This window comes from Dromaius novaehollandiae, chromosome 4 (assembly GCF_036370855.1).
Source record: "Dromaius novaehollandiae isolate bDroNov1 chromosome 4, bDroNov1.hap1, whole genome shotgun sequence".
Classification (NCBI taxonomy): Eukaryota; Metazoa; Chordata; class Aves; order Casuariiformes; family Dromaiidae; genus Dromaius; species Dromaius novaehollandiae.
Window position 1 is genome coordinate 47,133,068 of NC_088101.1, and position 20,981 is coordinate 47,154,048.

Consider the following 20,981-nt stretch of genomic DNA (forward strand, 5'->3'; position numbering starts at 1 on the left):
TTAAGACAAAAAATCTACAATAAAATTAAATGAGATTTAAAAAATGTAGGCTAAACAATGTGTCAGTTCACTATACCAGTTCTGGCTTTTTGGAAGCTGAGAGTTATAGGGACAGATTCATTAAAACTATATTGATGTTGAATGAAGTTGAGGCAGCATTTTGTCCTAAGTTTAGATGGTATTCAGACTCAGCAAAACACCGAAACAAAAATGTTGTGGAACTGATCACTCCTGGGGATATAAGTTCTTTAGTCACAAATAACCCCATCTTCCCAAATAAAAGAAGAGAGGCAGCAGTTATAACACCTTCTCCTTGTTTGGGGAAAGGGGTGTGACTGTGAAACTTGCTCTGTGAGCTTCCTTTACTGAGAGGTGACGAGGTGGACAAACAATTCTCTGTGCCTGCTCAGCTATTCAAAAATTAATGAGAAAAGACAGTAAAGCCTAGATCCTAAAGCTCCTGAGAAGGAGGTGTTGGAGATGCACCATGGGGAAAGAATTTTTGCCTGTAGCATTCTTGCAGATTCACAGGATTCATGAATAAAGCCTGTGTCTGGCAGTTCAAGGTGATGGCACTCCACAAAAACTCCCGGCAGCCATTTCTTTCATCCAGGATGTGTTTTTTATTTCTGTCCCAGAAGAAATGCTCCAGTTTCTTTAACCTTCAGACCAGGGCACTTTTTTGTACCAACTTTAGCATCCTATCAAAACAAAGCATAGTTTTTTCAGGGACTGATGCCAGAGGAAGGCCAGAGGGGTAGGACTGGGGCTGGCATCTAGCTGGGATCTTCCCCCTTGTCCTGCTCACATGGGAAATGGGCACTTCTGAGCCTGAGCAGGACCCAGGTGGGGCAGGAGGAGCTGTTCTCCTGGGCTGGTGGTCAGTGAGCAGCAGGCAGCAGTGGTACAGAGAAGAGACTGTTAGAAACAGTGGTATTATTAGTCAGCTTGACATCAGCCTGACAGCTTCAAGCTCTATCATGTAGCATTTCGATACAAAATAAAATCAGAATGATATTTTGCCTTTTTTTTTTTTTAAAGAATAACTTGTATTCAAAGCAAAACATAAAGGCCTTATTAGAAAGTGTGATACTAAATTTAAATTGTGATTCCTTTCTAGGATCCTGGCTGGGGATATTGACAAGAGAAATATGATCATTTGCTTTCAATTTTTCATAAATTTTATTTTGTTCATTCTTGAAGTTGGAGGAGAAAGAATTCCATACTAATAAGCCTAAATTGAGTAACCAAGATAAGCTCACTGTTCCTACTGTCATCTTCAAACATGTTTAAATCAAGGTTTGGATCTGGATCAGAACTCCAGAGTGAGGAGGTAGGACTTTTTCTTGCAGGTTGTACTAGAGTGCCAGGAGGTACCAGTGAGTCTTAGGCATACTTTATGTTAGCTAAGTTTAAATATACAAAACAAAATTGTTGAATTTATTGCAATTCTAATGATTATTAAATTTAGATTCCATTTTGTAGAGATTTTTTATAATTATATTTAATGCTCTTGCACATTTCCTCCTTGGTAAGTGATCACATCATAACAAAACAGAACAGAACATGTTTTACCACTGCTGAGCGAAAGGTGGGACAGATTTTGAGTCACTGATCATGTTAGGGTGAATTGTCTACCAACAGAGAACACTGTTCTGGCCTTTGGCTACTCCTTTTGACACCTCTACCTTTTTGAGATGTGTCTATTTCCAGATGCTCTTTGAATATTTGTATTAATGTAAATGCATGAATGAAGTGTATGGAAAGTGTCTTTTATAGAAATGGAAAATGAAAGAAAGACTCAAATGAGAAAAGCACTGAACAATGATATATATTGCTGTTTCTCTCCAGAAAAGAAATATTAAATAATAGTTTACCTATGACAATCCTATGGTATGCAGTTAGGGGTAAGTAAGTTGATGTTACAATCAATATTCATGGTTGTAATTTCAGTAACACACCTTTTGTACTTGAGAATAAGGAAAGAATATTTATTTTAATTTACACTTTTTAGAAACAGTGGCTTTGAAACCATCCATTAGCGTAGGGCGGGCTGAAGGGTGAGAACAAAATAAAGGGAGTAATGGAAATTAATGGCCTGATGTTGCAGCTGCCAGAGCACAGAAATCCTGTTGACTTGAATGGGAGTTTTCAGATTACAACTGAAAAATAAAGATTTTCATTTTTGATTGGTCTCTGATGCAGTTTTTCCTTGTAAATATGTTATGTGTAAAGAAGTTGATGATATTCATTCATCTAGCTACTTGAGGGGTCTTCAGAAAAAAATACCATCTTCCTTATTTTGTTCTAGAGTGTGGTACATTTCATTAAAAAAGGAAGTCCTTATATATGTACACTCATTATGGGAAAGTTAAAAAATATATAAATATGTTTTCTCGCTTAGATCCAAGGTAAGTTATTGATGTATGAACACGACCAGATCCTCAACAACACGGAGTCCAGGCTAAACCGTAATACACTTGAGAGAGATCCCATAAAAGAGTTGTTGCTGTCAACCGTTTGTATGGTCTGTCATGCATTTTGAATATGCATTTCTCACCCTACCTTTCAGCCAACAAGATGTTAATGTCATTAAATGTTTACTGATTTTCTGAGACTCCTACCCTTTACACCTGTCCTCTTCTACCCTTTACATCTGTCAGGCAGATTCTTTCCAACCAGCTTTTCAATGTTAGTCTGACTAGACCAAGGTAAAGCAATCCCCATGCGAAACGCACTGAAAGCTTTCTGCTCTCCTCTTTCTCCTCAAGGCTGTGAAGTGGTAAGTGACTGGCTTCCTACAGACAGCATGAGATGTTATGAAATGTAATTGCCATCTTTTCATAACATTAGTAAAATTGAATCAGTGTGAAAAGTTTTAATTTGCAATTGGCTGAAATTTGGAGATATAATCAGGCAATGTAGATCATGCCTAGAGGGTTCTGCTATGGGAAGATGATCAGATGTCTTTAAAAGGCAAAAATCTTGTGGCAGACTTGTAAACCTTGAGTGATGGCTAAAGGCCTGTCTGACAGTGATGGAGGGCTGGTGAGTTTTTTGTTTTAAAGAAATGGAAGAGACCTTCACATATATGTGTATGAAATCTCTTCCTTCTCTATCCAACACAGTCCATAGTTGGACCAAGGGATTTTTGATAGTTCTTGATCATTGGTTATACAAGAAGACACAGTTTATGACTGCCACTAAGGCTGCAGCCAGCTGTTTATTCTCTCTTTGTTTTCTGTGTTATTTTTACCTTGTTTGTGAGACAAGTGGATCAAGTATTTATTACTTAATAGTGCAATAGCATGTGTGTTTGTAGAGTAGGTACCTGAGTAGAGTTATATGCCTTCCTGCATAGAAGTTGTTTTAACAAATGCTCTATGACTCCATGAATACATTTGTCTCATATTTTATTAATGAGTATTTCTATTACAGGTATTTTCTGAATAATGTTTGAGTAACACAATGTTCTAATAAAGTCACTCTTTCATGCACTTTTGTATTTCCAGGCCTTTTATATGCTTAACACACCTGGAAAGCTTCACCTTAAATGGCCAAGTTGTGAGTGACTTAAGGCATCATGAGAATTAACATCTTCCATTCTGATAATATTATGCAATTAGCAATGCACTCATTTGTTTTGAATGAGCATTACAAATTTTAAAAATAATTGGCTCTGATTCTCACATTTAGTCATTTTCTGGAGCAGCCTCAGTGCTCAGTCTGAAGCACTTTTTCATGTTTTTTAATATGTACGTAACTTATAATTTGAGGTACTTTTATATTGTATTGCATTTTAGGAAACCAGGGATACCAAATTGGCAGGGACCCTGCTGTGGACCCTACTGTTCTTCAAGAGATACAAGACTTAGACAGAAACGAAAGGAGCTTTTTCGTTTCCTCAGACAGGACAACTGAATCAGTGAATGAAGCCGGCAAAGTATTGAAGAGCAGGTACCCATATAATTCTTTGTTCTTGGTTGTTCTGTTTTCTGTAATTGGAATATATTTTTGAATCATTCAGGATGCATTTAAGTCTTAAGTGGCTCAGGATACACATAGCAAATTATCATACTGCTGGTTTATATTGGGAGCTTTATGAGCTGTTATATATCTTGATTTAGAGGAAAATAAAACAGCTTAAAAATTGGTCTGAAAGGTACAAAGAGCAATTCTGCTTCATTTCTCTTATTTGTGAAGCACTGAACTGTAGGGTACCCTAATGATAGCTTGCATTAATTTTAACAAACTTGAAAATCTTGCTGACGAGCCTAACATTTAGGTACTTTTTCATTCTCAATTTCTCATCGGCCTTTAGCTTTCTGCTGGAAGCCCCACATTTGTTCTGTTAGTGTAAATAACTAATTACAAACAGTGCTAAAATGAAATACTACCACTGATAAAGCTAAGAGGCTTTTGAAAGCTTCATCACATTCAGTTTAAAAAAAATTAATTCAAATTAAAGTATATGGATTGTGAACTTACAGGGTTTATTAACACAAAACACATTTTTGTGCTGCTTGCTAAATAGCTCCAATTTTGTTAGACACTACTCTGCTGCATTAAACTGGCATTTTCTGGTTCTTGCCTTCTACTTACACATGAACAGTGAAATTTGTCTTCAGAATCTACCCAAGGGATTTGAAAAAATGTAATGCCTCTTCTCATAGATTGGTCTTTAACTAAAGGTTAACCTGTATAGCAGTTGAAACACAAGTGATCCTAAGTTGTCTGTTGGAGGTGATCTCTAGCCTTTTGTAAGCAGAGCTTTATTTTGCAAAGGCACAGGGTACATGTTGTAGAGGAGATGCAGTATAATGCCTGGCATCTTGTGTTGGCGAGTTGAGGAACAGAATACTAAAAAGGGAATAATAAGCATTAAGAAATAGCACGGGGCACAGCAAGTCCCTCCTCTTCAGTTAAGCTTAGGAAATGGAAAACCAGTGGTGGCCCATTTGAATCTGTAACCCATAGCCAGCATCAACTGATGCTGCTTCAATACTTACTTATTTCTCAAGCAGAATATATGCTTCATACGTGTCCTGTGAACACTACAGTTCTTAACTCTTCCTTTGGCCATTGTTCTATGTTCTATTATGTTGGATGAAATTCATTCTGGGAGCAGACGGTGGGTACTGGATCACACAAAAGCTAATGAAGTTATTAAAATTAAAACCTAAATGGGACTTGGGCTGAGTGATGGACCTCTTCCAAGAATGAATTTTACCTTTTTCTGCATGAATTTCTGACTCTGTCTTTCTCTGTGAGAGGTGTTCTATTTCCATTAAATAGTCCTTGAGCTTTGTAGAAATGGATATGTATTTTAGTCCTTTATTAGAGAATGCGACAAGAATACTGACACAGATGTAATTTATTTCCTTTTATATTCTTACATCTTAGTGAGATTGCTTAGGGAAAAAGAGAAAAAAGGAATTACAAATAGACTAGCACTTCATAATACCTATTTGTAAATAATATCCTCAGAATCATTTCCCCTTCTTTTCGCTGTCCTGTTTCAATATCAGTATGTTCCTTAGAGGGGCATTATAAAAAAAAAAAAAAAAAAAAAGTTATTACCTTTTTTTCATTTCCATCCTATGCAAAAGAATGATCAGTATTACAGCACTGTAGATTTCTGATCTCCCTGACTTTTTATTACACATAAAGAATGCATATTGCATCCACAGGTATTTGCTACTAACATTGTCTTCATATGATTTGATTAAAACATAGATAAAATCTTCTCTCAAATCTGCAGAAGTTAATGTATTCAGCAGTAATGATTCTACAAACCTCAGGTTATATAGCTTTTAAAAAAAACATATTTAGCAGTAAGCAATCAATACTTGTGTCTTATAATTAAATTAATTTGCTTTTTTTTTAGCTAATGTACTTTTTACAGAATTTTGCTTTTACTCAGCAAGTTTTTACACATATGGCAATTCAGTTCTCTGCATACTTCATGAAGGTCATTTTTTCAAAGGGAGCACAGAGGGGTCAGAAACAAAATTCCTGCATATATGTACACAGGCATACATACAAGCACACAGACTATCACATAGTTTGTTTTGACAGAAGCAGAAATCAAGTGTATTGGATATGAGGGAAACTGGTAGGCTAAAGAAAAAATACTTCAGTTGTTGTTGTATGAAGGGAAAAGGAGAATCATAGGCACTTTTCCAGGGACATTAAAATGTTCGAGTGTTAGAACTGTGTAAGCAAATGTGTATTGCAAGATAGGAATTATTAGAGGCATATGGCAAAGCTGTTGAGTATCTTATTGCAAGAGTTGTAAACTGATTTCAATTTAGGTCAGTCGCTGAAATTCCCCAGAACTCAAACCTAAACATTAGTCCCAGCAATCCTTCTTCAGCAATATTCTGTATATAGGCCAAATATAATGTTTTAAAAAAATGTTTTAAAATGAAAGAATGGTCTTGTGATTTTTAAAGTACATTTTAGAGGCACAAATTCAAAGGAAGTGCTTTATATCTGGATAAATAACTGAAAACAGAACAGAGTTATTTTGTAACTTCCTTTTTATGCTACAGCTTCAAAGTGTGATTAGCTGTACAGTACACTGTTATAAATATGCTTCAGCTGAAGAGGTGTTCAGTTGGCTGGTAACACTTTAAATTAATCAGTGTGAACCTCACAGTCAGCTGAAACTCATTTTTGTGACTGTAAAGTGCCACCTTCATCTTCCTCTAGCACAACATATATACATGCTTTTCTCCACAATATCTTTGTAATAGCTCTGAAGTGATCTCCAGGGAGTACACTTGTCATGAGATAATTACCGTCCTGTAGTATGTGAAACTCTTGTCTGCTCTTCATGCTTTAGGATATCCCAAGAGAATAATCACCATATTACAATGTCATTTCTATTGTTATTTAGTATCTTGTTACGTTGATTGACAAAGCAGTCAAAATTAAATTAATTTACCTTGTACTGGTGGTTTTTTAGCATAGTTTAAAGCGAAAAGTCACTGGGTAATAGTAGAATAGTAGAATAGTAGTTACCTTTCTTTTCTGACATTAGACCTCTAGCTACCTACACTTAAAAAGCTACAAAATACATGACATCTGGCAAACTCATTTTTCTCAAACTCTTCTTATAATCAGCCATAAGATCTCACTGAATGTTCCCTACCTAAAGATACACAAAGCATTTCTGCTGTTACAGTCTTCAGATCTTACCATACAGAGTCTCTGGCACTTGAGCAGTTCAAAAATGGGTCTTGTTAAGGTTGATCCCCACTGCCAGGGTGGAGCTGGCTTGTGCAAGGCTTATCTTGATCCCCAGATGTAGAAGTAAGTAAACTAGGAGGAACTGCGCAGGCTGACATCACTGACCCGTGAAGGGAGTGGGTAATTGCTGAGGAAGCCTGTGTGGTTGTATCTTTCCTGGGAGATCCACCCAGCTATCCTCTTAGACTTACCAAGGAATGTGATGTGCATCTTGGTCATACAATAATGTGGGTGTGCAGCTTCTGGGGTTTAAGACGTTGGCTGGTCCTGACCATGTGGCATCCTCACTGAGCTTCAGGGTCATACACCAGAGTTGTATGGTAATTTTTCTCCTTACTCCCCTCCTCACCTCTGTGGCACTTAGGTGCTAGAACCGCCCCATCTGCTCAGGAGGCATAGCCTACATAATTTTTGAAGATGATCTGATTTATGTCAGGAAGAAGACCATTTCATGGACAGTTGTATTTTGAAAGGAAAAGAGGAAACGGATCAGAGACAACTTGGAAAACTTAAAAAAAAAACCCAAGTATTTGCAAATCCGAATGGTACACATGGCTAATTGTCAAATATAGGGTGACTGCATCTTAAAGACAGGAATCTGATTTTATAAATTTTGTGATTGCACACCGTTTTGAAATATATGCACCTGCTTTCACAAAAAGAAAAGCCTTGATTTTACAGTGGCTATGTAGAGCAGCAAGGAAGCATATGGAAAGAAGGCTACAAACTGTTTAATTGCATGATTTATTATGAGAGGTAAAGTAAAGGTATATGAGATTTTCTGATTCCCATGCTCCAAAAGAAAGGACAGGGTGAAGGAACAATATATTGATGATTCCTGATGCAATTTATGATTTGCTCTTTAGATATTTATGAAACTATTATCTTTATTTCCTTTTTTTTTCTTCTCATATAAATTGATTTGTGGGAAAATTAATAAAAGAAATTACATACACAAAAACTTTGCCCATAACTGCTGCATACTCAAATTGATAAATGTGAACCATACTCAGTGTGATATTTAACAGAAATGAAAATATGATGGTACTAAAGTTAAATCTCTTTTTTTTTCTCTTCATTGCCTCTGCTATTAAATGAAAAGAAATCTGAATATTATGCATCATGACAATGGACTCTTACATAGTGAAATAGCATTTAGCATTATTAAAATGTGAGTTATTCTTGTAATTGCAGTTTTTTTCAACACTAAAACAGTGATTGATGTACATAATATTTGGCTTATAAGTCACAGAAAATACAGTAACAGTAAATTTCTTAAAGCAATTAAGTTGTCTTTTCTTAACATTGAAATTACAGCCAGAGAATATTTATTAGGTTAATAAATGTATTTGCTGCATATATAATTGAGATTAAAGTGGAAACTAATCCAAACTGAATCAAAATGTATTTTTACACATAATGTGCTTCTAATATGTCTGTTTGCTTGGACAGATAGATAACTACAAACTTAATCAATGTTGCCTTGAAGCAAAAGTGGAAACATACTGCCAGAAAACTCAATACAGGAAGGAAGCTTTAAAAACGGAAAAAAGCCAGTCCAGTGCTCTTTGAGAATGGAGAACTAATGGCTGGAGTCCATGCTCTACAGCACTTTTTTCTTTCTTTCGTGCGGTAGTAGTGGGATTTCTCTGTTTCCCATGTGTGAAATAAGAATAAGAGCTTTTCCCTGCCTCATAGGTGTGTTGATCAGCTCATAGGTATGTTGATCTTCACATGTTGTAAGATCATAAGGAAAGATCTAAGATGCTATGGTAACAGTTGCTTATGGGCCTGAGAAAGACTGAATCACTGCACATTTAAATAAAACAAACACTTCCTTCAGAAGTGTTCTCTAATCCTTAGCTAAAAGCATAGTTTCCTGTTCCAGTAATAGGTCTCGTAACACCAGCTGCAGCCATTTCAGATCTGTACGGACCAATATATGACCAGTATAGATCTATACGACCAATATGGACACAAAGACAGTGCCTTACACATAAAGAAAGTGCCTGTACACAAAAACAAGATGTGGATATTAGCAGGAGCTTACACTGCCTGTAAAATTATATCCACTGAACAAAATTTACCCATCTGCAGAAGGACAGTATGAGGCAGCCCATAATGCAGGCACATTTCCCAAAATATGGCAGAGGAACTAGTTTTGTCCAGCATTGCTATCAGCCCCAGGTTGATGATAGAATAATTTTATATTTTTGGTTTAGGTCCAGAAGCTATGTTCAGAAACACTGATATATGTCTATCAAATATTTTTCTCACTGTCAGCATTATGCCAGAAGAACATTATAGTGAAATCAGACAAAAAGCAAGTCAGTCAACTGTTTTTCGTTATGTCCTCACCATGAGTGAAGCCATTTTGTGTGTGTGTTGCAGAACATTATGCGCAGTTATCACTTTTAGCTTTGTCTAGGCTGCCATCCGAACCATGGGGCTGCATCTCTGAACGAAACTTCATAGACTCTCCTAGGGCATTGAGACTGCCAAATACCGTTCCAGACACTAATTCCTCGGAGGGCTGTAATAACACATTTTTTACCTTTTGTTCTTTTAGACTTGGAGGAGTTCACGGCAGAGTAAAAATGGATGAAATTAGGCTACTTATTCCTTTTTTTGGTTTTTATCTATTCACATAAAAGAAACTTATTAGAGAGAAATGAAAAATGCATTTGCTTGTAAAGCCTAAGAAAATCAAAAGAACAAAGAAAAGCCTGGAAGAACAATTCACATAAAGTAAAGAACTAAAGTGCAGCATGCAGGCAAAATAATGCTGTGGTGACATGCAATAAAAGCTTTCATAGCTCAAATAAGGGTGACTTCCAAAGTCACTTTAGAAACAGGAAATTACATAGAATCTTTCTATTGGGGTCAACAACCTATTTGCTGTACTTTGCCAGTGTATTTTCTATAGTTGTTACGTTCGTACCAAAAAAATGTTTAGAAAAGATTTTCTTTTTAATTAGTTTTTGCTACCACATTTGTTTGTGACCATTAAGAGAGATTCTTTTTGCATAAAGACTGAGTACTCACTATGTAGGCCAAAATACATATTTTAGAAATTTACAGTTATCTAAAAAAGTTTCCTTAATAAGTGTTACTGTCATAATGCAAAGTTTCAGTATCTTTTTATCGGTTATAAAATAGAGGTCTCTTGTGCTTTTGGAAAGTCACACTTCTTGGATTCCTATCTTTGAAGGCTAAGTGAAGTACCATGTGCCAAATACTTCTCTAATCCAAAGTTAGATGTTGCTGTTTCAGGGCAGAACCTGGGAAGAAAAATTCCATGTGAAAAATTCCACAAAGAAAAGCACATGATTTTCTATTAAACGCTGTACCTGTTTGAAGTTATTCATGGATTAGGCTGCTGCTTTGTAAACTTTCTGTTTCTAAGCAAAAGATGAGTCTAGTTTGTGCATACGTTTGTTTGTGCATGTTTGTTCTAGGTGTATAGTAACAATTGCACTGGAGTCCTGCTATGTTTTTCTCTGGGCCTCCAAATAATGTATCTGAAGTAGTGTTTAATCTTTGCATTGACTTTTGGCATAAGGAGAAAAGAAATAAAGCGAAGGTAAGGCTTTGTTTCTCTGGGTTTCTAGGTCTCCATGATTTATTCAAAAAAACTCCAAAGGAATTACCCTGGATGAAGTGAAGCAACTCCTGGCAACAGGAGTTTTGCCATTGTTCAGTGGGATCAAGCCAGCACACCAAACTGCCGCATGTAATTCCATTACATGGTGTCAGAAGTAGAAAAACAGCCTTTTCCTCACAAATTATTTGCCTGCATCTTTATTTTCCAGTGGTTTGTATAATAAGTGAAATATGCATGCCTGAGCATCCAGCTGTTACTTTTGGCAGCCCTCCAGTATCAGAGGTTATAGCATCCCAGGGACACAGATTAACACCATCATACCCGGGAAGTGTTTTTTTCATTCCAAGCTTCTGTTAAGTGGAGCACAGCATAAAGTTATATGTATTTGTTCCCTTCTGGATGACAGGATTGACCTTCAGCCAAATATTTAAGAATATATGCAGAGCGCAATGTGCTTCAAGCTGTGTGATTCAATGGGAAGGAAGCATACCGCTATAGGAGGTCATCAAGAAAGTAAGATAAAACAGCACTCTGAAAGGAACAACAGCAGGACATCACTTAAAATATTATCCAGGAAAGAAAACGGTTTTCTTAAAGAGCAGCACTCTCCATTGCAGAGGTAATATATTTGCATTGCAACACTTTTAGGACATATATGATTTATCATGGCATTCAGATAAAATACCACAGACAAAAGGAATTTTCGTAACCTATTTATGTTTCTAGAAATTGTCTGAATCCTGTGCCTGCCACAATAAAAGACTTGTGCAGTTTAAAAAGAAAAAATTCTCCAGCATCCTTACCTAATAAAAAATATTTCTGGAAATATTTCTGTGAAATGGACACAGGTTAAGTATTAGAAAAAGTTGTATACTTTTATACCACAAAGTTTTATAGTTTAGGTAGGTGAAAACATGTTAAAACTTACATAGTTGTTATAAACATTTTTTGTAGCATTAAGTGTAGATGTGGTATAGAGCAGATGTGGTAAGAGCACATTATAGAAAATATTTCTTTGCAGTCTCAATTTTTTTTCTTCATAGTGTATTTCTTAAGAGAGAACTTGTGATCTTACATAGAAAGGTCAAAAGCAGTATTTTTAAAGAAAGATACAAGACCAATGTTCTTCTAGGTATTATGTTAGCACAGTAATAGATTTGATAAGTTCCAGCTGATCTCCCTAGACTCCTCAAGTCCCACTTGAGCAGTTAACTAATTTATCTCATTGCAAGCAACATCTAATATTCGGTTGTCTTCCTTTTGTGCTTTTTAATGCAATTATACATAACTTGAGACACCTGCAGTCTCTCTGTGCTGCATCAGACTCTCTTTTCTGCTTTAAGACTACATAATATTGCGAAAGTTGCTTCAGAGGAATACTGAAATTTTAAACAAAGACCTGAGTGGCAGAAGAGAGGGGAGCGCTATCAACAGGAGCAGCATACCATGCCTTGTTGTCATGGACTAGCCAGGGTTCCCCTGACTTTGCACTGATGCAAGGGTCTCTTCAAGTCCATGTGTCTAGGAAAGCAGTTGCTAGATAAGGCAACTGTACCTATTTAATTAGATGTTTACAGTGATAGACCAACTATCAAAGGTCTGTGAAATTTATTCTAGAAAAGTCCACTGAACATAAGGGAAGATGTTTCTTTTCTGAATTGTTAATGGCTCTATGTAGTTCTATATTGGGTGAATCTCTGTTAAAATGTTTAAAAGACTAGAGAGATTGTAGCATGATTATTACAGTATATTATATTATTTTTTGGTAAAGCTAGGTATAGGTCTCTCATATATATATGAATACCCAAGCGTGCTTATACACATACGGACATGAACCTGTACATAAGTGAGAGCAAATTATCATAGATTTTTAAAGGTAGATAATGGCATTAATATGAAATAGATTCATGAAACCTCTCATTCAGAAGTGTATGTTGATACTCATATACGCACATCCTGTAATACAATAATGCATTATGTTTTAAGTAAGGTCTGAATGTACTATGATTATAATGCTCAAGTATGTAACATTAAAGACTATCTGGAGGCAAAGGAATGTCAGAACAAATACAGGATGAGAATAACAGTTACATAAAACTAGACTTCTAAGTAAGTAAGTAACAGTCAGGCATGGCACCTGCAAATGTCAACACAAATAATGATTATCATGTGCAAGTTCATATCTGAATGATATTGTAGCATAACCATGCCGTGAACCCTGTACCTTGGCTGAATGTTATAGAATCTATCTTTCCTTAAAACTTGCCCAGTTTGTTAGCACTACTGTAGTTTTTAATGTTTAATATAATAAAATAAATGCAAACACCTAAATTCAAATGGTATGCATAGTAGTTGGCTTGTTTAAAAAAAAGCTTCTCACCTTTTAAAAATCATAGCTATGGCTATGGTTATTAAAAACACTAACTGAATTATTTTCAGGTATTGCACAAATACCTCACAACTTCAAAATTTATTTAAAATTATATGATATGAACAGTTAATTGTCCTGGTTTAGCTGGACATAATTTGATTACTTAAATGTCCTCTTCTGTCAGAGTTCTACAGCATTAGAAATGTAACAGTAGTGGTTACATTAGAATGATCCTACTGATGAGAACAGTAATCCATCTAGTACCATATCCCATCTCTGACAGTGTCCAGTTAGAGATGCATAGAGCAAATAAAGTGAGAATAGAGAGATGGTCCCTTAATATTTCCTCCCAGTTTTAAAAATCAATAGTTTATGGATTACTACATTATATTATCCCCAATTGTATGCCCTAGCCTTTGATGGGTCTTCTTTCCTTCGTTTCTTTAATTATTTTTAACCTATTATGGCTACTGATAAATCCTATGGCAAAGTTGTATAATTTTATAATTGTTATTCCCTTTAATTTGTTTTAAACCAGCTGCTTTTTAAGTGTGTGCCACCTAGTTAAGGGGTTTTCTTAGGAAAAAGTGAATAGATTTTATGAGCCATCTCTTTTTCAAGCTGAATAATATCTTCTTATATAGAAGCCACTCTTTCAGCACCCCTTTCTGTATCTCTTCTAGTGCTTTTTGAAAGTATTGTCGCTATTCTCTATTACAAGATTTATTAATTTTCTTTGTACATGTTCCAGGACCACCTGGATTTCTCTAGGAAGCTGGAATTCCACAAGCATTTTTCCTTTCTGCTGGCAATAAAGCTGATTTAAAAGAGAACTAATATATTTAGTGGGCTGGTAATTTCATATTGAATTATTGAGAAAATATCTCCTGATCTGTGTGATTTATTAATATTCATTTTATTGATCTGTTTTTGAAAATGATCTATTAGCCTGTCTAACTGAAACAATTCCTCAGACTTATCTCCTGTAGAGAAAGGCTACAGTGTGAGCTCCCCTTAAGCTTCTCTACTGTGAACTTCAGAGTGTGGAGTTGTTCAGATTTTCTGCCACAGCTTTCTCTTCCTGGCATATCCTTTTCGTACCTAGAATATCTGTTGACCCTAAAATTGTTGATCTTTGGCACAGGATTGTAAGGCCACTTAGCTATCTGGCACATGCCATGCTTCTGGCAAGTTTGTAAAATTAGTAATAGCTGTGGTGTCTTTACTAAGATATTCTTCAAAATCTTTTGTCTTGCATCATTATTGGTTTCACATTTGTATTGTGAGAGCTGATGCTTTTCCTGTTCTGATTTACTCATAACTACTGTGTCTGTAATGTATTTTTCCTTTAAGAGTCTCCTTTTTCATTTAATTATGTTACACCATATAAATAATAAGGCCATTTTTTCAGAGAGGGGGCCTTTTAGGCCTATTATTGGTGTGGTGTTATTTTTATTCCGATTGGCTAGTTTGATGTCTTTAGATGATTTACATACTGCATTTTACCCGTTTCATTTCCTTTTTTACAAGCCGTACCTTTGGTAACTGAAGCTAAGCAACAGTATTGTGAATAATTAATGTTGCTCTTTTATAAGGATATAGGTCACTGTTACAAAGCCACTCTCTAACTGAGGTATTTTGAACCAAATCTTGCCCTTCTTCAGAACTAAATCAGTATCTTTTTTCTCTTTTTTGTGGGTTCTGCTTCAAGAAGCAGTTGCGTATGATATCAGAAATCTATACTCTGCGTTATATACCATCTGGCACTTATCCACTGTGGACTCTGTTCCTGTAATGGGTTTATTGACCACTCTTGGAGCAAAATATCCATGAATCAGTTTAATTGAACCTTTCTTCTGACTTGAAAATAAATCAAACAAACTTCTGATCTCACTTGCTCATACACAGTGGATTGTATTTACTATTAAAATGGGTCCCAGAATTATTTCAGGAACCTTAATTTCAAAAGGGTCCTGGGGAGTGTAGTTCACATACATAGCAAGAAATAGAAGGGAAGCAATATATGAACAGGGAAGGAAGCAAGGTCTTCCATGAGCTGAAGAAGCTGATGTGGAGAGATGTTTAAAGATCAAAGCAAATTTCTCCAGAGGGTGGATGTAGGAATAGTTCATAGAGAAACTGTGAAATTTTAGAAGAGTGAAATAAAGTAGCCTACAGAGAAGAATGGAGAATAATTCCACTGTTAATGACTACTAAATTACGCAGAACTCAAACAATAATTCTCAAAAGGGCTTCACCCCTAAAAAAATAACCCAAACCCCGTGAGAGTAAATTGCTTCTACGTGGAGAAAGAAAAACTGGAAAATGGGCTTTGATGTAGACTTCTGTTGTTTGGATCGGGTGGATTTTGTAATTCGATGAGAAAACAATGAAAGTTTCCAGAGAAACTGAAGAAATAACTATTTTCCCATACTAAGAAGGTATGTCTTCATTGTGCTGAGTCTTTAAACTAACTACATGCTAGGTTTGTACTTTGCACTAGTATTCCGTCTCTGCAATAACAAACATACTCATGGCGCTTCATACAAATGCCATTGTAAATGAAATGCTAAATTGAAGTTCTGGCTACAAATTGCCCATCTGCATAATCCATAAATGACTTTTAATAATCCATAAAAGGAAACAGGCTGTATTATTTTAAGGATGGGTGTATTGTTGCTGTATCTCTCAATGAGTTCACCTCTGCAGAAGTCAGCTGAGTTCTGCAGTTGTATTCTTTCACTCAGGCAGATCTCCTAATACCTCCGGTGGAGTAAGGTCTGCAGAATCTAATCCTTGCAGCCCAAATCTCCAAGGGTGTATAAAAATAAGATGTTTCTGTAGCTGTTCAGATAATGTATACTTCCTTTCTGGCCTGGTATCCCAGAATGAATAGTTGACATTTGGGAAATAGCACAGCAAAACTAAACAGGGAAAAAATGGGAATCGCATCATGTTATTGTCTTTTAGTATGCAGGATAAATATGTGCTTTATATGAAAAAATTAACATTGGCTCTGTGAAAACTCTACAGAAGTACAGTGATTACTTTGAGGGTTTTTTAATGTTAATATGCCTCTACATTAGAAGACTATTGAGGCTCACTAAAGGTGATATTGTTACATTGTATGCATGCTATAATCCTGTCTAGAGGATACAACCAGATTGGGTCCATTTAGTGAAATCATGTCTTGTAAAGCTGGGATCAGCTCTTACAGTTCCTGTGTGTACTAGTTAGCCTTATTCACTGATGACTACTCAAGTGTTTATGGTGAATTACAAAGAATCACTGTGAGAGAGAAAAAAATTTTCTCTTTGGAAAAGCTGATTATCTGTTAATGTAGAAATACCCGTATAGGTGCTTTATAATCCATGTCAAAGAAAGATTCCTGTGTTGCCGATATTTTAGTACATTACGAGAAGCAGGCAGAATAATAAAACTGCATAGCTGAGATTCCAATATGCTCATAAAATGCAGCGTTTGGATGCTGGGTGATCTTCGTAGCCCCTGTAGCTCCCATTTGTGTTACACCAGGACCCTTAGGCGCTCTTGACTTACAGTGGCATCTTCTTAGCAAGCAGCAGACCCCCAGCAGCAGCAAAAGCGTAGGGCATTGCTGCCTAACTGCCCACGGAGGGCAGTTTCCTTAAAATTCTGCCTAAGAGACACAATTGCTCGTTTGATTTGTGGAAGAGCAAAACCCTGGCAAATTGAAAGCAGCAAACACTCCCAAGTGATTTGCTGCAAAGCAGAGTAGATGAGTTCCTGTTTTTAATGAATGATATTCCATTAATTTCCCGTACTAGCAGAAGCAGGGTATTTTTTCTATTTAAAGAGTGAAGTTATCTTCTTTGAAAACACCTGTTACTGGAATCATTAATAGCAAAGTTGGTTCATAGACAAAATTTGGTTATGTCAGTTCTTGATTCAAATGTTGCCATTTAAACAGAGCTGTAGATTTCAGGAGACAATCAAGTCATTCTTGCCTTACTGAAAAGTTTCTTCAGAGTTCGCAAGAGAAATGAATTTGGAAAACAGTAGTAAGATGGTAGTTTTCCATGCTTATTTTAACATCTTTGCCACACAATTATGAGGAATGGAGGAGAAAAATTTATCACGTGTCATGGTGTACTTTGCTGTCTAGTGAAATAATTTCTCAATCACATAGGTTCAAGACCAAGCAAGCTGGGCATACTCAAAGTGTATGTATACCATTTTGTTTCCATTAAACATTTTACAAGAAATCATTGTAGCAAGACCTGACTGCAGTAGGAGAATTTAAACAGGTGAAAAAGTGGGACAGATGGGTCTATTCTGGGTTTTGACATAGCGAAGGATTAGCGAATCCAAAATGCCTTGACCTACTTTGTAGGATCAGAGTAAGGTGAAGATTCTCAATAATTCTTGAAATAGCAACATTCCCTACAAACATAAAAATATAGAAGAAATAAGTACTTCTAGCTATAATGCTGGGTAGAAGGAAAGATTTGTCTTAGCATCAGCAAGCTATGCTCTTATTCATCCACCATGCATTCGTTCTTCAGCATCTTATTGTCTTTCTCCATGATTTCTGTCACTCTTCTATGAGCAAAATAAAACAGATGCATCAATTTTCACATAGAAATCTCTGCCCTTGGTACTCAGTATCATTCATTGGTTTTTTCCTCTTTTACAAAACATTGTTTTAAAACTAAGCTAAAGCTTATGTTGTAGATATGATTCTCTTCCTGATTTTAGAAACAGTTTGTGTTTTAATCTTTAGTCACCTTAGCAGTGCCACTGAGGGCTGTTATATAAGCATCTTTAATCATGTCTGATGAGCCCATTTGGTATTCAGTCCTGCAAAAGGAATCAGATGAAGTTACTGAGACTATTAATGTAAGTTAAACATGTAAATATTTTCTGGACTAGTAGGGAATTGTACTTAACTATTGCTCACAGCGAAGATAACAAAAGTTAATTGTGATTATTACATAATTTCTAACAATGGTGGAAACAAAACACAAGTTCCCTCCTTAGAGGCTATTTAAGATTTGGGTTTTCTTTCGAAGTATAAAAGGCTCCTGAACAATCTACAGAGATGTGTGCTGTTAGTAATACTTTAAAAGTATAACTTGCTGATACTTGCATGAAAAATCTTGAGAAATATAATGAGATTCTCTTGTCACAGAGGATGTTTAACTGCTATGAACACTAAAGTTATTTCTGTGTTCTTAATTATTAAAATATGCCTCTACTAACTAGAAACAAATGGTGGGTTTTCTGTGGAAGGAGGTCAACAGTGGAGTCCCATAGGAATCTCTGTTTGAGCCTGTGCTGTTTAACTTATCCTTAAATAACCTGGAAAGGGTGTTGAATAAGTAAGAGGATGAAGTTTGCCGATAAGCAAAAATTACTGAGGGTAGTAAAGAAAAGGAACAAATGTGAATAATTATAGAGGACAAAAAACCCACTGAGTGACGAGTGGTAAAACAGCTGATGAAATTACTGATAGATAATGTAAAGTAGCAGAAGGAAAATATTTGAACTTTTTATATGCAATGATGAACTCTGACCTGACTGTTATTACTCAGGTATGAGATTGTAGTTGATAAAGCTATCTAGATACAATAAATGAGTTCTAAGAAAGCAGTATTTCGATGTATGATGTTCTGAAAAAGCAAACTGAATGTTAAGAAGAATGGAGGACCAACCAAAAAAAGAAATTCTGCCACTCCCCAAAATTATGACATACCCTTCTTTTGAAAACAGTACACAGTACTCTGGTCCATCTTCTCAAAAAGAAGTAGAGTAGATCTGTATGTCAAAGGGTGACAAGGATGCAACAGGATTTGGGGCTTAACTGGGTCTTTGATCCACCACATTATGGCTGCTCTGATGCACTAGCAAGCTTCTGTCAGCAAGGTGAGTAGCTGGAGGAGAGGATCTCCAGTTTGACCAAAATGTCCAATCCACTTGTAGATCTGTGAGGGACAGAGAAGCTGCTGCCTAAGGGAGGAACGGCCCTCTGTTCATCAGATGTTCAGACATCAGAATGCGAGTGAGTCCTAATACTTACTGTCATTTTCTGTCTCAGTTCTACTGTAACTTTTCAGGGACCATTCAGTTGTTGAAAATTTTCTGGTGTCTCCAAGACAGGCAATCACAACATGGGAAAGGAAAACAGTCCTTATGAACAGCATAGACTTCACAGTGTTAAGTCAGTGCTGCGGCTTTACCTCCCATCTATCTTTTCCAGTTATATTTTCTGTGCTTGTAAGTGCTACCCTGGATGACAGTGGAACTAGTCTGACACTTGCTCAGCAACAGTTAACAACAGACTTAAAAAGCTTCTATAACAATGTTTATATCTGGTTGCAAAAACATTCAGATTTTCCATGTAAATTGGAATTCTCTTTTTTCTTTCTTCTGAAACTTGTATTCACATAGTTAAGCAGAATAATATTCCATTCATGATGCGGAAATAATTTCGAGGTCTGGAAAGGTCAGATAGCTCATGGTCTGTACTACTTTTACAGATTAATTGGCACAAAAAATAATCATAAAGCTTGGAAATTCACAACAGGAAAATCCTCAGACCGTGAAGAACCTGCCTGTGGGAAGGAGCTAGGCGGGGGACAAAGGAGAAATAAATTTCCTGTCCTCAGCCTTTTGTGCCTCTCCTAAACAAGAAAGAGGGACAGAAAGTATTTCTCAGAATTTAGAAGCTATATGCAATCTAGACTGTTAGAGCAATAAAAACCACAGTGAAAATCCTTAAGGCAAGAGTAGACAATCAAAGGAACTAAGTTACTAAGGCCCAGCTAGGTAGCAGCTAATAACTGATAGTGAAGGTCCCTTTACCTCCTTCCATGGTGAAATTCACTGGTTTAATCCAACATGCTTTAGTTTTTAAAATTCTAGATTTTGATCATCTTCTCACTCTGAAGCTGATGGGAGAATTATATTTTTACTTGCCAGTAAAGAAGCATTAGTTTAAGCTATCATGAAGTGTGTTGTACTCTGTCGATGTGGGAGGGAGAGCATGGGCATGGATCAGTTAATGCCTTTCAGTACTAGTACCTGCATGACTCTTGGTATTACTCTTACAGGGTGAATATCTATGGGATTAGGAGAAGCCACGTGCTTGCCAGATTTTCAGAAATGTCTGATCCTAATCACTGTGGTCATGAAAGTATAAGAGCAGAGCAGTAACAGTTGATGGAATCCAATCCTTGATACAGACTTCTGGACAATCAGCAGCAAACTTTGTTGATTGTCCACCAGAGGGAGCTGCTCTAGGAATAATAGAAAACGTTTTTGTTGTGAATTTTGGCTTCAAGATCTAATTCTTCCTTCACCTTCAGCCTAAAGGAATAGGGATGCAAAGCCTGTGCTTTAGAAGCATGTGTGCTGAAGTAAAAGATCAATCTTAATGCATACAGTATGCCTTTTTATAACTATGTGTCATCCTTTTACCCTTTTTATAAATGACTGTAAATCCTAGGGTTCATGAGAGAAGCTAATGTGCAAGGCTCTATGCCAGTCTGAGGGCATAATTATTAAGATACAATATTAATGGAAATGACCTCTTTCAGTAAGATGGACTAAGCTTGCTACTGCAGCCAATCTGGTCTTTACCGGTTTTATATTTTGGATGCTCCCTTAGGCACATGAGTGCACTGGCACATTAAGTTACAGGATTAGAGTAATGTGAATTCCAGCACTAAACGTATTCCTATAAATAAAGTAAGTAAAAGGTTCAAACTTCTT

At 36.3% G+C, this 20,981-nt stretch overlaps 1 long non-coding RNA gene across 1 annotated transcript; it reads left to right on the forward strand.

The window, feature by feature from the left end:
- Positions 1 to 2,602: 2,602 nt before the first annotated feature.
- LOC112997069 (uncharacterized) lies at positions 2,603 to 11,510 on the forward strand. Its single transcript, XR_003262601.2, has 3 exons — positions 2,603 to 2,782; positions 3,804 to 3,957; positions 11,265 to 11,510. It is a non-coding gene; the product is annotated as an uncharacterized LOC112997069 (long non-coding RNA).
- The last annotated feature ends 9,471 nt before the right edge of the window (positions 11,511 to 20,981 follow it).